This window comes from Petaurus breviceps, unplaced genomic scaffold (assembly GCF_028583685.1).
Source record: "Petaurus breviceps papuanus isolate PSGF00001 unplaced genomic scaffold, PetGlider_PUasm1.0 90804, whole genome shotgun sequence".
NCBI lineage: Eukaryota > Metazoa > Chordata > Mammalia > Diprotodontia > Petauridae > Petaurus > Petaurus breviceps.
The window spans coordinates 5,140,989-5,156,239 of NW_027187348.1; the positions used below are offsets into that span (position 1 = coordinate 5,140,989).

The 15,251-nt window shown below is 41.5% G+C and overlaps 1 protein-coding gene across 3 annotated transcripts in view; it reads right to left on the minus strand.

Moving 5' to 3' along the window:
• Positions 1 to 15,251, minus strand: part of CLMP (CXADR like membrane protein) — a 134,288-nt gene that overhangs the window by 82,688 nt on the left and 36,349 nt on the right. The gene's annotated exons all lie outside the window — the stretch shown is intronic.

Here is a 15,251-nt window from a genome sequence, read left to right on the forward strand (position 1 = left end):
GTGTGTGTGTGTGTGTGTGTGTGTGTGTGTGTGTGTGTGTGTGTGTGAAGTGTCTGAGGTCGGATGTGAACTCAGGTCCTCCTGTCTCCAGGGCCGGTGTTCTATTCAGGATGAAGATTTCTAATCCTACCTTCCCACAATAATAGTACCTGCCTCTCAGCTGCACTGTGAAGATCAAACAAGAGGATATTTCCAAAATGTTGAAGGCACACTTTAAAGTGCTATGTAAATGCTAGCTATTGTTAATAATGCTTTTTATCTCCTGCTTAGGGACCCATTATTCTCTTGCTTTGTTCTAACCAAATCTGTCCCTAGGAAAGAATCTGGTAAATTTATCTGCAATTGATGACTGATAGAGTTGAACAGTTTGTCCCTCCCACTGGTACTTTCACTTTATCAAAAGACTAAATCTTCATATAAAGAAATGAACTAAGGTTTGTGGAATTTTACTTGTGGGAGGAGGGGGTCAGTTCTTAAAAATCTCACCAGGGAGGCAGCTGCTTACTCTGCAGCTTGTATGGTCACTTCAGAACCAGATGGGAATCTCAAAATTTAATTTGGTCCATTCAGCTTCTTTCAAAGCCCCATTTTATGAGAGAAACAATAGAAACTCAGTAGAACTGGGCACCAAGAGGGGGTGTGACTCAGTGGGTAGTGTGCTAGGCCTGAGCCTGGAAGGCTTTGGTTAAAAACTCTTGGTCAAGTCACTCTCGGCCTCCATTTTCTCAGGTAGGGGGAGCAGTGGACAGAGTAGAGCACTGGACACTCGGCTCAAGAACTGGGTCCATATCCAGTCTCAGACATTCACTAGTGGTGGTGTAACTATCTGCCTCAGTTTCCTCAACTGCAAAATGGGAGTCCTAATAACACCCATCTCCCAAGGTTGTTGTGGGCATTAAACGAGGTCATATTTGTAAAGTGCCTGGTGCTTCCATATTTGTAGGTGCTACTTCTATACTTGTTCTCTTCCCCTTCGTGTCTGAAATGAGAAAGTTGTAGTAGGACACGGATTCTTCACCCTTTTGTGCTGTGGACTGGTGGCAGTCTGGGGAAATTTATAGACCCCTTCCTCAGAATATTTCTTTTTAATATATAGGATTACAGAGGAAACCAATTCTATTAAAACACAGTTATTAAAATATTTTTTAAAAACCAAGTTCTTGGCCCTAGTGTAAGGCGGTCCTGAGCTGGAGATTTAAAATTTTAAAATATATAGGGTTACAGAGGAAACGAATTATGTGGAAATTCAGTTATCAAAATATTTTTTTAAAACCAATTTCATGACCCTAGGTTGAGGTCGTGGTCTGGAGATTCTTTAATTAAGTTTTTAAAATATATAAGATTATAGAGGAAACAAATTGTATTGAAATACTGTTATTGATTTTTTTTAAACCAAATTCGTGATGTAGGTTAAGAGGCCCTGTCTGGAGATTCTGTAAGGTACCTTCCAGATTGAACTCAATCATCCTGTGACCCAATAGGAATAGAAAAGCTTGGCAGCCACAGGGAAGCCTTCAGACCCTTAGGTGAGGGACTGCACTTGACCATCTGTGATACTGAGGTGATGGGAGTGAGGAGGTGATTCCACCAAGACAGAATTGGCATTGGGGCAAGAGCATCAGGAAAAAACAATTTCATGGTAGTTGGAAGAGGACAGAGTAACAAGAGAAGGAAGGGATGGTAGACAGTGGCCATTGTAACAGAAATGTGAAGACTCAACGCTTATTTCCTGCATGACTTTGGGCAAGTCACTTAACCTCCCTGGGCCTCAGTTTCCTCATCTAGAAAACCAGAGGGTTAGACTATATAAATTTTAAGGTCCCTTCTTGCTCTAAATCTATGGGCCTATGACTCAGAAAAATCCATTGAACTTGGTAATTAAGAAAATCAATAGTGATCTTAATAAATTCAGTGGCATGTTGGGGACTGAACCTGGGTTCTGAGGGTTTTGAGGGATGAGGAAAATGTTTGGGAGTGAAGAGGAAGAGAGATGAGAAGGAGAGGTTGCAATGTACAAGGTCTCCAGAGAGCCTGGGGGAGAGAGGATTATGGCCAGAAGCAGAATGTGAGCCTTGTCAAGAAGCCAGGTCGTCTCATCTTCTGAGACTGGAGGGAAGGAGTCAAGATACATGTGTAAGGACATAAGGGGAGATGACATGAAAGAAATCTTTTAGCTATTTGCCAATGCAAATTCCCCTCAGGGGCAGCTAGCTAGAAATGCTTGCTTATTGGGAATTTCTTTTTTTGTTTTCCAAGTAAAGATTTTCTCCAGGAAACTGAATTCTTGCCATGAAACATCATTGGCTAAGTGGGTATAGGGCAGTGACATTCAATGTAATTGACATTAAAATGTTCCAGCATTTTTGAAGATTCCCCTTGGATGGCTGCTGGGGGATTTGAGTCCATAGAGTTTCAGGATTCATATTTCAGCAAATGCTGACATTTTAGCTTCCCAATCTATTGGAACAAAGATAGGCTACATTGTGGCCGGCCACACTCTTGAGTGCAGCCGCAACCATTTAAAATATAATTGGGAAATGTTTAAAAAAATAAAAATATAGTAGAAAATAGATAATGTTAATATGTGGCATTCTAAGTTGATATATGGCTTGTACAAATCCTAATGTCCTATTTAGGTGACATCTTTTGTATCTGAGGTTGACACCACTGTCCTGGAATATATCCCATTGTTTACTCTCTCTCTGACCCCATTCCTACAGTTCACTTAGTTCCTGCTTCCTTAGTGTATGGAGCTGTGGTATGGGACAGTCCAGGGAACTGGCCCATATTTCACTGACTATACTTTGAGGCCACTAGGTGGTGCAGTGGATAGAGTGCTGGACCTGGAGACAAGACAACTTCCTCAGTTCAAATCTGTACCCAAATATTTACTGGCTGTGTGACCCTGGACAAGTCATTTAACCCTTTTTGCCTTTGTTTCCTTATCTGTGATATGTACTGGAGAAAGAAATCACAAAGCACTCCCAACATGGTGTCACGAAGAATTGGAAACAGCACAACAATCACAACTACCGTGAGATGTGATCATTGGATTATAGAACTACAGATATAGGAATACATGCTGGAGAAAGAAATCACAAAGCACTCCCAACATAGTGTCACAAAGAGTTGGAAACAACACAACAATCACAACTACCTTGAGATGTGATCATTGGATTGTAGAACCACAGATCTAGGAATACAAGGGATTTTACATGCAATCTAGTCCAACCCTTTCATTTTTCATATAAAGAAAATGAGACCTAGACATAAAATGGCTTGCCCAAAGTCACACAGGTAGTGAGTATCAGAGTCAAGATCAGCTCCTGTGACTCCACATTCAGTGTTCTTCCCACTGTGTGGCTTTTCATCTTAGTATCCCTAGCATTGGGAGACCCTGCTAGAGCAAATAGAAGGGCAGCCTTAGAGTCAACAAGCCTGATTCAAGTTCTGACTTTAACATATAATAGCTATGTGACCATAGGCAAGTAACTTAACCTCTCAATGCCACAGACAGCTGTCTAAGATAATATTTGTCAATCTATGCCAGTGGAGAAAGTCCCTATTACTGGAGTTTCCTACACAGATGAAATTACAGGTCTGGACTGAAAAAAACCCTTCCAGCATCCTGTATGGGATCTTTCTTATACAGAAGAGGTGTCTAATAAACGTTAGTTGAAGTCAAAAACCTCTGGGGAGCATGCCTGTGGGGAAAGAAATGCTTCCTTGCTGACAATAACATTACTTTCTTTTCTTTTCTTTTCTTTTTTTTTTTTTGGCTCATAAATTCTTTTGGTCAGGAGTCCTAGTTTAGCAGTTTCAGAAGCACACACAGAGAAAATGCCATTTGCTCCTGGGAGAAGGGAAGAATTACTGAAGTTACATACCTGAACTAATGGATGTGCTAGCTGCACTTTTCAGGAGCCAAGATGGAGCTGAAGGTTAGGGAAGTGAATGCTAGGGTAGGGATTCGGTCTTGGGAATTCCCCAGGAGAGTAGAGCAACACAAATGGGATCAGAGAGCCTTGCTTTGGAGGGCTCCCACCTATGATGCTTGGGTCTTTGGTGACATAGTGGACTTAGCAGTGACTTGGGCAAGCCATTTCTAGGCTTCAGGAGGGAGATGTATTAGATAATCCCTGCTAGTTCTATGCATATGATCCTGTGATCTTGGGGAAGGTCCTTTGGTCTTTCTTCCTGAAAGGGAGGCCTAGAATTGGCTTAGCTGTAGAAAGAGGAAAGAAAAGATGGAGGGAAAAAAGAAAGGAAGGAATAAGCACATATTCTGCCCCTTCTCTGTGCTAGACACTTTACAAATATGATCTTATTTGATCCTTAAACAACCTTGCAAAATAGGCGTTTTTATAATTCCCATTTTGTAATTGGGGAAGCTGAGACAGACAGAGGTGAAGTGACCCTTGCCCAAGGTCACACAGCTAGAAGTGTCTGAGGCTAGATTTGAACTCAGCTCTTCCTGACTTCAGGCCTAGCTAGTGAGACCCAATACTTACTCTATTCAGTGTGCCACCTAGCTGTCTAGAAAGAAGCTAGAAAGCAACTTATATAGAGACTACTTAGTCATAGAATTTAGAACCAGAAGGGACTTCATTCATTCAACAAGTATTTAATAAGTGCTAGAGTAACCAAGACAAAAATTAAATTGTCCCTACCCTCAAGAAGCTTATCTTCTACTAGAGAGAAACAATAGGTATGCAAATTAGTCAATACAAAATATAGATGAAGTAAATGAAGCCATTTTAGGGGCCTTTAGGAGTGGTGGTGGTAGTGAGGAGCTCAGTGGATAGAATGCTGGTCTGGGAGTCAGGAAGACCTGAGTTAAAATATGACTTCAGATACTTACTAGATGTGTGACCTTGGACAAGTCACTTAACTTTGTTTGCCTTAATTCACTGGAGAAGGAAATAGCAAATCACTCCAGTATATTTACCAAGGAAATCCCATGGACAGCATTGGTATGCTGTGGTCTTATGAGGTCAAGAAGAGTTGGACACAACTGAATGGCACCAAACAAGAAGCTTTTGAGCTGAACCTCAGAAAAAGAGTCCAAGGAACAGAGAGGAGGAGTGAGGGCATTCCAGGGATATGAGATGATCTGTTCCAGCCCCTCATTTCACAGACTAGATGAAGACACAGAGGCTCAGAGAGGAAAAGAGATCTTTTCTAGATCTAAACTGGAATGTGGACTCAGATCTTCAAACCCAAAATTTAGTGCTTTTAGGGCTGTTCCATCAAGCTCTCTATGATGGCCCTCTCTCTATGGGAATGTGTTTAACAAGGTGCTTCCCATCCTGAAAAAGAAAGGGTGAGTTTATCACAAATCTTCTAAACCCACAATGGCCTTTTTTTTTTTTTTTAAAGGATTCATCCCTGATTTTAATTTAAGAATTTTAAGAATTTTTTTAAGGATCTGTTCTTGTTTTTGGTGTCAAATATATGGTAATTTGCACAAAGGCAAGGGCTTTGAGATCCTTAGGGGAAGACTCTGCTAATGAGTAATTATTTAAAGCAGCCATCCAGACCATAATGTTAATTCACTTTCTGCCAAGAGTAAAGAGGCAGAGAAATAAGCCCACAGCAGGAATTCTGGGGAAGGACATTTCTTAGAAACTGCCTGATTTGGGTTGGTTTGTTTTGTTTTGTTTAACAATTTGCTATATTCTGGATCATGTACAACAGGACAGTTTATTCAAGAAGATCTGCATGGAGGACCCAGAGTTATAGAAACAGATGACCCTGGAGATTGCCTGTGTAGAATGATTTGTGATCATTCAGGTTTGAAAAGCTGCTCTGATTTATTGATGGCCCTCATCTGGCTTTTTTCCATCACACTGCCTGCCTTGACTGTTTCCTTTCTTCAGCCCCCTTTCTCCCAATAATAATATTATGTCATTTCACAGATCATAGGCCATAGTCTAGAGCAAGAAGGGACCTTAAAGGCAACTTATTTACTTCAATCCTTACATTGTATAGATGAGGAAACTGAGACCTAGGGAGGTTAGATGACTTGACCTAAATTTCCAAGAGTAGTAAACATCAGAGGTGGGGTTTGAACCCAGGTTCTGCTCCATAGCTAGTGTTCTTTCCAACCCATTATTTTTTTTTTTGAGGTAATTAGGGATAAATGACTTGCCCAGGGACACACAGCTGGTAAGTGTCTGAGGCCAGATTTGAACTCAGAGCCAGCCTCCTGACTCCAGGGCTTTGCTCTATCCACTGTCCCACCAAGCTGCCCCCCTCCAACGTACTGTACTGTTTATTAATATTCCTAAAACGTAAGTACAGATATTATTCTGTAGTTAATGAACAGGCTCAGAATGATTAAGTATTTTGTTTTACTAGTATCAAAGGTGGATTTAAGCCCAGGAACCTCCTGGGTTCAAATCCTGACCTCTTTCTTCTACTTTAAGAGATGAATATCTTAATGAACTTGATAATAGTAACAGCTCACATTTATACTGAATGTTTATTTTACAGAGTTTTACATACATTATTTCATTTGATCCTCCCAATGAGATTGGTGGTATGAATACTATTATGCCCTTTCTACAGATGTGGAAATGGAAGCACAGAGAAATGAGATGTCCCAGGTCATAGATGTCACAAGTGACAGCACAGGGAACAATAACTTGACTCCCTCTAATATTTTCTGATTGGAGGAAGTCGAAGGAGACCGGATTTGATTTTCTTGACATTCATAAGAGAGAGAAGCTGGAGGGAGGATAGGGAAGGGAGAGTAGGGAGAAAAAGGTAGCAGTTTGTTCTTCAACCTGTCAAACAGAGACTACCAACCTGTGTTTATCATTATTAATAATAGCAATTTACAAACAATATTCTTGCATATTTTGCAAAGTTCTTTATACATCAAAGGTTCTTAACCTGAAGACCATGGACCATCTAGCAGATTTAGGGGGGAGGGGAAGAGTAGGGAAAGGCCCTATGATCTTGAATTTTAAAATATTATATCTTAATTGTCATTAACCTCTAACTGAAATTGAGCATTTTCTTCAATTATTCTGAGAAGAGGTCATTAGGCTTCATTAGACTGCCAAAGGGGTCCATGACCCTAAAAGGTTAAGAACCTCTGGACTAGTTAGTTTCTGAGGTTCTCTACAATAGGGGAATCAAACTTAAAAAGAAACCAACTTCACTAAACCGAACATAAGGATCCCTGCCCATATTGGCTACATATTGACTTAGAAAACCATATTTTATGCTTTTATAGATTTTTTATTTACATTTTTGTTTCTTTTTTATTAATACAGCAACACATTAAAATCAGATAGGAACTACATTTTAATCTAGGTCAGGCCCCACTTAGAAGTGCTGTGGACTGTGTGCTTAACACTTCTGCTCTACAACTTTGAGATTCTCATTCTGAGTCAGGAGATTTGGGTTCAAGTCTTAGCTCTGATTTGCTGTGTAGGGCAGCATGCTCCAAAGAACAGAGGTGTGAGGCCGTGGTGGAGGAGAGAGAAGACAGTAGAGAGGGCAATTGTTCTTTGTTTGTTCAGGGGGCCCAAAAAGTAAGGTAAGGTAGACTGAAGAGGCCAGTAGCCAGTGAGGAGGGAGAGAGCTCCTCAGGTCAACTCCAATCTTTACCCTAAAATCTAAAGTATTGTAAAATGAGTCACTTGAAATAATTGCTTTATTGCACACTTAAGATTTTGCTCTGTAAAATGAGGTTGTGACTATTTCGCAAGAGTAATTTTAAATGTGATTAATTGAACTGTTTTGTTTTTTAGTTGTTTTAGTTCTATCTGACCCTTCATGACTCATTTGGGGTTTTCCTGGCAAAGATACTGGAATAATTTGCCATTTCTTTCTCCAGCTCATTATATGGATGAGGAAACTGAGGCAAACAGGGTTAAGTGACTTGCTCTGGGTCACACAGCTAGTAAAGTATCTCAGGTCAGATTTGAACTCAGGAAGATGAGTCTTCCTGACCCCAGGCCTGACACTCTATCCACCGTGTCATCTAGCTGTCCCTTAACTGCTCTAACTTATAGCAACAAATAAATAAGTAAAAATCCCCAACTATTGGCCAAGTCAATGAAATCATAATTTTGATTTTGAATCATAGTTTTGATTGCTGTGGAGACCCTAGAGCCTTGGAATATTGCCACAAAGGGAAATAGATGAGCAGATTTTATGAGATACACTGCTGTAAGTAGGACTGGCCTGCTTTTTTCTAGGACAGAGAAAACTGTGTAAGTCATCTTGCCCTGAGTATTCTCTGGGAGGGGGACACAATCTATGTGCTGTGGTGACTTATTTTTCTTCCACTGACCTTGCTTTTCTAGATTTCATGAGAGAGACTCAAGCAGGTGACTGGTGACTGAACATGTAGAGAAGCATAGGGACTATAATCAGAGCCATTCAGAAGTTGTTGACCCATGAGAGGGAGGCAACTGAAAGTTATCCAGTCAACAGGCTCCAGTCTTTCAGGAGACATAGGGACTAGTCATGAAAGGAGATCGAAAGTTGCCCAAATCAGCTTTTGAATTTCACTGCACTTGAGAATTGGGGAAAACTAATTTCCCCCATTGTCTTCTTTGTTTTTTGGTGTGTCTAGACCATGACCAGGAGATGGGCAGCACTCTTCCTTTCTCCAAAGCTGCAGGCAATGAGGGCAAGGATGCTTCCTGGTTGTAACTGAAGGTCTCAGAGGACAATCAGGAGGAGGTCTTGGAGATGGCTAGAGAGAAATACCTCCATACTGGAGCATTTTATCCATTTTCCCCCACTTTATTTTATGTACAATAAATTGTGTGAGAATACAATAAAAGCACGACAAATCCTTAAGTCCATGAATGTAGTGGGAAGTGAAGTCAGAGAGGGGATCCCAAACAGGGTAGGAACTCATGAGCAAAGTACAGACAGCAAATTTAATAGGTCAGTGCTTTGAAATATATTCCATTTCATCCCCTAGGTTAATTTTGAACCTGGTTGTGGAGAGTTAGTGAGGCAGTCTCAGTGACAAACACAGGACAGGTTTGGGCAGGGAGGGACCGTGCCTAGGGCATTTCCTGGCTGAGTGTCCTCTGGTGGCCATCAGGATATGGCAGCCTCTTAAGAAGGCCATCCCTACCCATGCACCAGACTGATCAAACCATTTTGCTGGTAGTTCAAGTAGCTCGCCATCTGGTGGGCCTTTCAGTTATTGCACTCTTAGTGGATAATTCTGTGTGCTTAGGGAAGGCAGCTCTTGAGCCACACAATCCAAGGATCCAGGGAGGGTGGTTGCAACAAGTGTCACATATAGATGAGGAAACTAAAGTTCAGAGGAAGTCAGGAATTTTCCAAGGCCACAAATCCTCCATGAAGTTTTTCTGATCTCTCAGTTGATAATCCTCTCCTGGCCTCCCAAACAGTGCTTGATTTGCACCAGTCTAGTGAATTTATGCATTATTTCGTATTATGGTTATTTGTATATGCATCCACTTGTGTTTGTGTATATTTGTGTCCCATCAGCCTCCTAGAATGTCAACTCCATGAGGGCAAGGATGAAGTCTTACTTAATCATTCTCTTCATCCCAGAGCCCAGGGGATGAAAGTCCTGCCTTGGACACATATTGGCTATGTGACTGGTCAAATTGAATAACTTATTCAGTGTCTAGACAACTCTCTAAGTCTTATAAGTTGTGGAGAAAGTAATGACTTGCATTCATAGTTTTCTTACCAATAAAAACTCTCTGTAATAATGAAATCACAGGTCCAGGACCAATTTCCCCATCTCTCCCAGTACCTAGCACAGCGGTCTAACGATGACAACAAAAATTGAGGCTTGTGATTTCATTAATGTAGAGAACTTTTGGTGTGGAAATCCCCTCCACCACCGTAGATAGGTAACTTCTGTAATTTAGGAGAGAGTTGCCTGGGGGCACTGAGAGTTTAAGTAGCATACAGCCACTAAAACCTAAGCCTTACTAACTCCAAGAGAAACACTCCAATAATGCCTCATTGTCTCTCATAATATTAACTCAATAAATGTTTGCTAAATGATTGTTGAACAGATTGAATGACTTTTGAAGGGTAGATGTACCCTACCAGAATGCCTTGTGCTCCTTTCCTCCCTCAAAAACTCTGTTCAAAACTCCATGCCATTTCCCCAAATTAACCCGTTGCTGCTGCCCTCTGGTCACTCTCCATAACTCTTCCCTTCGGTAGATGTGTGCTTATCTCTGTGGACTAATAACTTATTTTCATTGTTCTTTATTCCTAGGAAGGTGCCCCTCTCTTTCACTGCATTAGCTACTTCCCAAGGGCATATACCGTCACCTCTTTTTCCTCCTGTGTCATTCAGTAAAGTGCTTTTTACCCAGTGGGATATAGATACATGTCACATGACTGAACCTGGTTGGTGGGGTTGTGATGTGGCTTATTCAGAATGAGGGTCTGTGGGAGAAAGCTGCTGTGCCTACTGTTTCTGCCAGACCAAGTCCGTGGGTGTATTTGGATGTGTGAGAAGGCTCCCTCCACCCCACAACTCCCCCACCTCCTACCATGGCTGCTGCCCTTCTCCAGAGCCATTGACTATAAATGGTCATCAGGTGGAAGCTGCCAGATTGCCAAGAGACAGGAGTTTGAGAAAACTTGTATTTAAATTGGTTTCATTTAAACAAATTGAGAGCAGCCCATGTTTGGATTACAGGAACCTTTCCACCAGCCCTAGTGAGAATGTCAGGCCCACGGACCAGGTCTATAAAACCATGCTCAACTTGTTGACCATCTTCTCTTGGAGCTTCTGAGATTCCAGAAGTCTGGAAGAGTTTCCTATAATAACTGTTGCCAAAGGACAGCTACCTGAGTTTGTTTTAGACCCAAGCTGATTAGTTCAGTGACCAGGGAATTGGTTTGCAGGAGGGGAAAGAGCGTTTGGCTACTCTCCTCAATAGGGGAATGACTTTCCTCTGGGAGTCACCACCCAGCTCAGCTCTGTGAAATGAAGGAAGAGTGACTGATGAACCAACCAGCCAAGGTTAGGAAGCAATAAGCTTCTTCTGTAAACAGATAAAGACAGTATCAGTTATTGAGGGAATCCAGAGAAAATCGATGAAGTCTGCTTTTCCTAAAAGGGCAGGCAGAATGGGCCACCGTTCTGCCTTCTTCCCACTTTAATCCCCTTCCCTGACTGGGCAGCAGGATTAGAACCCCAGGCAGTGCCCTAGACTCACCTTTCAGACCCCATAGCTCTGATGTGCCTCATCCATAGCAGATGCTTACTAGATAACTTGCTGAATGCATGAATGAATTAATGGGCAATCACTTCGGTTCCTCCTTTTATGTCTTTTTGGGTATATTTTATATCTTTTTTTTCCTTGTGTTCACTTGATCTCTTCTACTAGATAATAAATTGACTAAAATTTATTTTAGTCAAAGCAACTAAAGCACAGCAATGCATCCCTTCCTTCCACTACAATCCTCTCTCCAATCTCCCACAGCTATAATTACAGGACGTTTTGAATAGGGTGGGGGCCTTTGCCAGTCATCCTCTTGCCACTGGACCCAGATGACTCTGGAGGAGAGAGTGAGACTGATGTCTTCGCACAGCCCTGCCTCACTTAAATCCAATTCACTTGCAAGTCAAGACCTCACCCTCCTGATATCTTTGGTCTTTTTTCTAGAATGAGGGATAAACAACAATTTTGAATAGAGTATGCCAAGGTTAGTGAATGGGGTGATGATTGTGCATAAAACATCACCGAGTGTTCTGAATGGCAGGTAAATTAACTGGCCAATATTATTGAGTCCAAATGACACTCTTCTATTTAACATTTTAATTATGATCCTTGTTTTTAACTCCTTAGACTCTCCCTTCTGACACTGCTGTGATTGCCTTCTCATCACATTTCCTTGGTGCTGGTTCTTAGAACACACGCTTGCAGGAGCACATAGCTATTAAATGTCTGAGGCAGGATTCGAACCGGGTCTTCTTGATTCCATGAGGTACCTTCGAACTGTACTGCCTCTTTTCTAAATCACCTCCCACTGGATAAGTCCCACATTTCCCCTACAACTCCCTAATCTGGTTTTCAGGGAGAGGAGATTCCATTTTCCTTTGCCTTTAAAAAATAACTCCATGTTAGGCTGGTTGATAGGGTTGGGATTTGCTTAGAATTGCATGGGTGGATGAGCTAAGTGCTGACCTCAGACATTATACAAACCATGCATAACATGACTGTGGGGGCTGCTTTCTTAATATCTCCTGTGGCTTTTACTGGCTTGGGTAACTCTTCTGTCTTGGGTGGTCTGGAGGTACTAAGTGCTTTAGGGAGCTCTGCATTGGTGATGGCTACTGGAACATAGAGATTGGTCTCTGTTCTCCCAGAATCTTTGCTATTTATAAGTCACATATCTTGAGGAAGGGCATTAATTCTTTTAAGTTATGCAGTACTCTTGTGCATGTAATCAGGTCAACAGTGGACTACAGGGCAGGGTGGCTGCCTGAAGAGGAGAGAAAATGCTAGCAAACTTTAGAAAAAGAGGCAAACTGTAGTCTCAACACAAAGGACTTATAAGAAACTGCATCAGCCTCCAGGTGAGAGGTTCTGAAAGCCAGTGGTCACGCTTCTTCTTAATTTCCTATGTGGCTGGGGGGAGGGGCGGTGGGGAAGGGACAGGAAGATGGGAGAATGATCTCAGAAGTTGTGAAGCAGGGCCACAACCTTTGTTGACCCCTGTGTGTCACCACAAGGCAGGTTGATTCATCTACAGGACGGGAAGGCAGCAATTGTTGCCAGTAGTCCTAATGAAGAACACCAGCTTCCATTAGACTGTGAGCTCCTTGAGCTTAGGGACTACCTTTTGTCTATGTAATCCTAGTACTTAGCACGGTGCCTGGACTTGTTGTTTGGTCATTCATCATGTCTAAGATCCCATGGACCAAACTGTCCATGGGGTTTTCTTGGTAAAGATATCAGAGTGGTTTGCTATTTCCTTCTCCGGTGGATTAAAGCAAACAGAGGTTAAATGACTTGCCCAGGGTCACACAACTAGTAGGTGTCTCAGGTTAGATTTTAATTAAGGTCTTCCTGACTCCAGGCACAGTGCTCTATCCATTGTGCCATCTAGCTACCTCTTACATAGTGGGTGCATAATTAAATGTGTATTGATTGACTGATTTTTTTTTCAAGAATTAAATTTTATTCTTTTCAAAGAACAAAAAATTGATTTTTTTTCTCCTTTCAACTACCCTACCATTGGGGGAAAAAAAAACCCAACAACAAAGCCTTTGTATATAAATATGCATAGTCAAGCAAAGCAAATTCTTGCATCGACCATATCCAAATGATCAATACCTCACTCTGTACCCCGATACCCTGAGTCTCTCACCTTTGGGTAAGGTAGTGGGTAGCATGTTTCATGATTCTTCTAGAATCATGGTTGCTGATTACATTGGCCAAAGTTCTTCAGTCTTTCATAGTCTTTTAAAAAAATTTTTTTGATAATGTTGTTGTTTTTGTATAAATTATTCTCCTGGTTCTGCTTACTTTACTCTTTATGAGTTTATACAAGTCTTCCCAGGTTTAACTGAAACCATCCCTCTCATCATTGTGGCAAAAGAGTATTCCGTGACATCCACCCACCATCATTTATTCTGTCATTCCCCAAATGATGGGCACCCCTTTAGCATCCAGTTCTTTTCTACTATACAAAGAATCAGCCTTTTCCCCAATGCTGAGGCTGCTGTGTAGCCACATTATGAAATCAGGGAGAATGCAAGAGTCTAAGCTGGCCCTTATAGGGTGCTTATGTTATGTTATCGATTAACCAAGAGAGCAAGTGAAGCAGGTGGGACCTCTTGGTGGCAGAACCAAATCAAGTCAATATTGACATTTAAACTATAAATGAAATACAGAAAACCTAGCAACAAAAAAAATTAGACAATCTGGGAAAACCACCCAGGTAATTAGATTCCCTAGACTCTGGCTGCTTTGCTACAACAAATCTTACCTGGCTCTCTTGCTTTAATCTCCTCTTAATACATTCAGTTTCGTGGGCCAGTTTGGGAGCATCAGCTCAGAGGCCTGGATTCTTTATGCTTTTATCTGCTACCTACAGGCAGCTTCAGAAAGAGGTTGATGCCCTCATTGGGATCATTGGCAGCAAATGCTGCCTTCTTGCTTCCATGATTCAACCCTCCTATTTCCCTTACTGTGATAACACAAAGGAATTTTACTATTCAATATAAGGAGAAAAAACCCACTGGGAATACATGCCCCAGCAGAAGTGTCACTCTGCTGTAACAGGGGGCTATCTTTCTGTCTCCCCACTAGGACTAACTGGTCTGTTCACAAGTTATAAGAGCCAGTTTCCAAACACCAGTGTTGGGAGACTTTCGTATTCCTGATTCTGTGTCCTGGCTGAAGGTAGCTCTAATGTAGGAGGGGAGCTGGAAAACTCTGTAAGGGCATTGGTTCTAGCTACTCTTTTCTACTTGGACCTAAGAGGTAGGCTTGAACCAATCAATACATCAATTAATCAGTATTTATTAAGCTCCTGCTAGGTGTCAGCCACTGTGCTAAGCACTCTGGATACAAAAAGAGGCAGAAGATATCCCTACCTATGAGGAACTTGACAATGCTTATTTACTCCAAGCTTCATTATATTTGGGTCAGTTCCTTGACTTTTTTGGTCCTCAGTTTCCAGTAAAATTAAGAGATTGGATGAACTTTCTTCCATTTCATTCCTCATGCCTGAAATGCAAAGTCTCCCCATGTTTCCACCCTTTATTTTTTTTTTGAGGGGGGAAGGTAAGGCAATTGGGGTTAAGTGACTTGCCCAAGGTCACACAGCTAGTAAGTGTGTCAAGTGTCTGAGGCCGGATTTGAACTTAGGAAGATGAGTCTACCTGACTCCAGTCCCATCATTATACCCACTGTGCCACCTAGCTATCCCATGTATAGTTTACTTTATGTATATTTGTTAGCATGTTGCTCTCTCCCATTAGATTGTCAGCTCCTTGAGGGTAGAGACTGTCTTTTGCCTCTTTTTGTGTCCCTAGTGCTTAGCACAGTGTCTGGCACTCAATAGGCATTTAATAAATCTTTAATCAAATGGAATTGAAATGTAGACATTTATGTGTAGGTCCTTCTGTGCATGTATACATTATGTCCTACCATCATACATAGGTCTATACTATATATCTATAATATAGATTTACATGTTTGGATATTCACTTCTAATTTGGGGCCAGATGCACATATCATTACCCTATTCAGTGTCTAGTT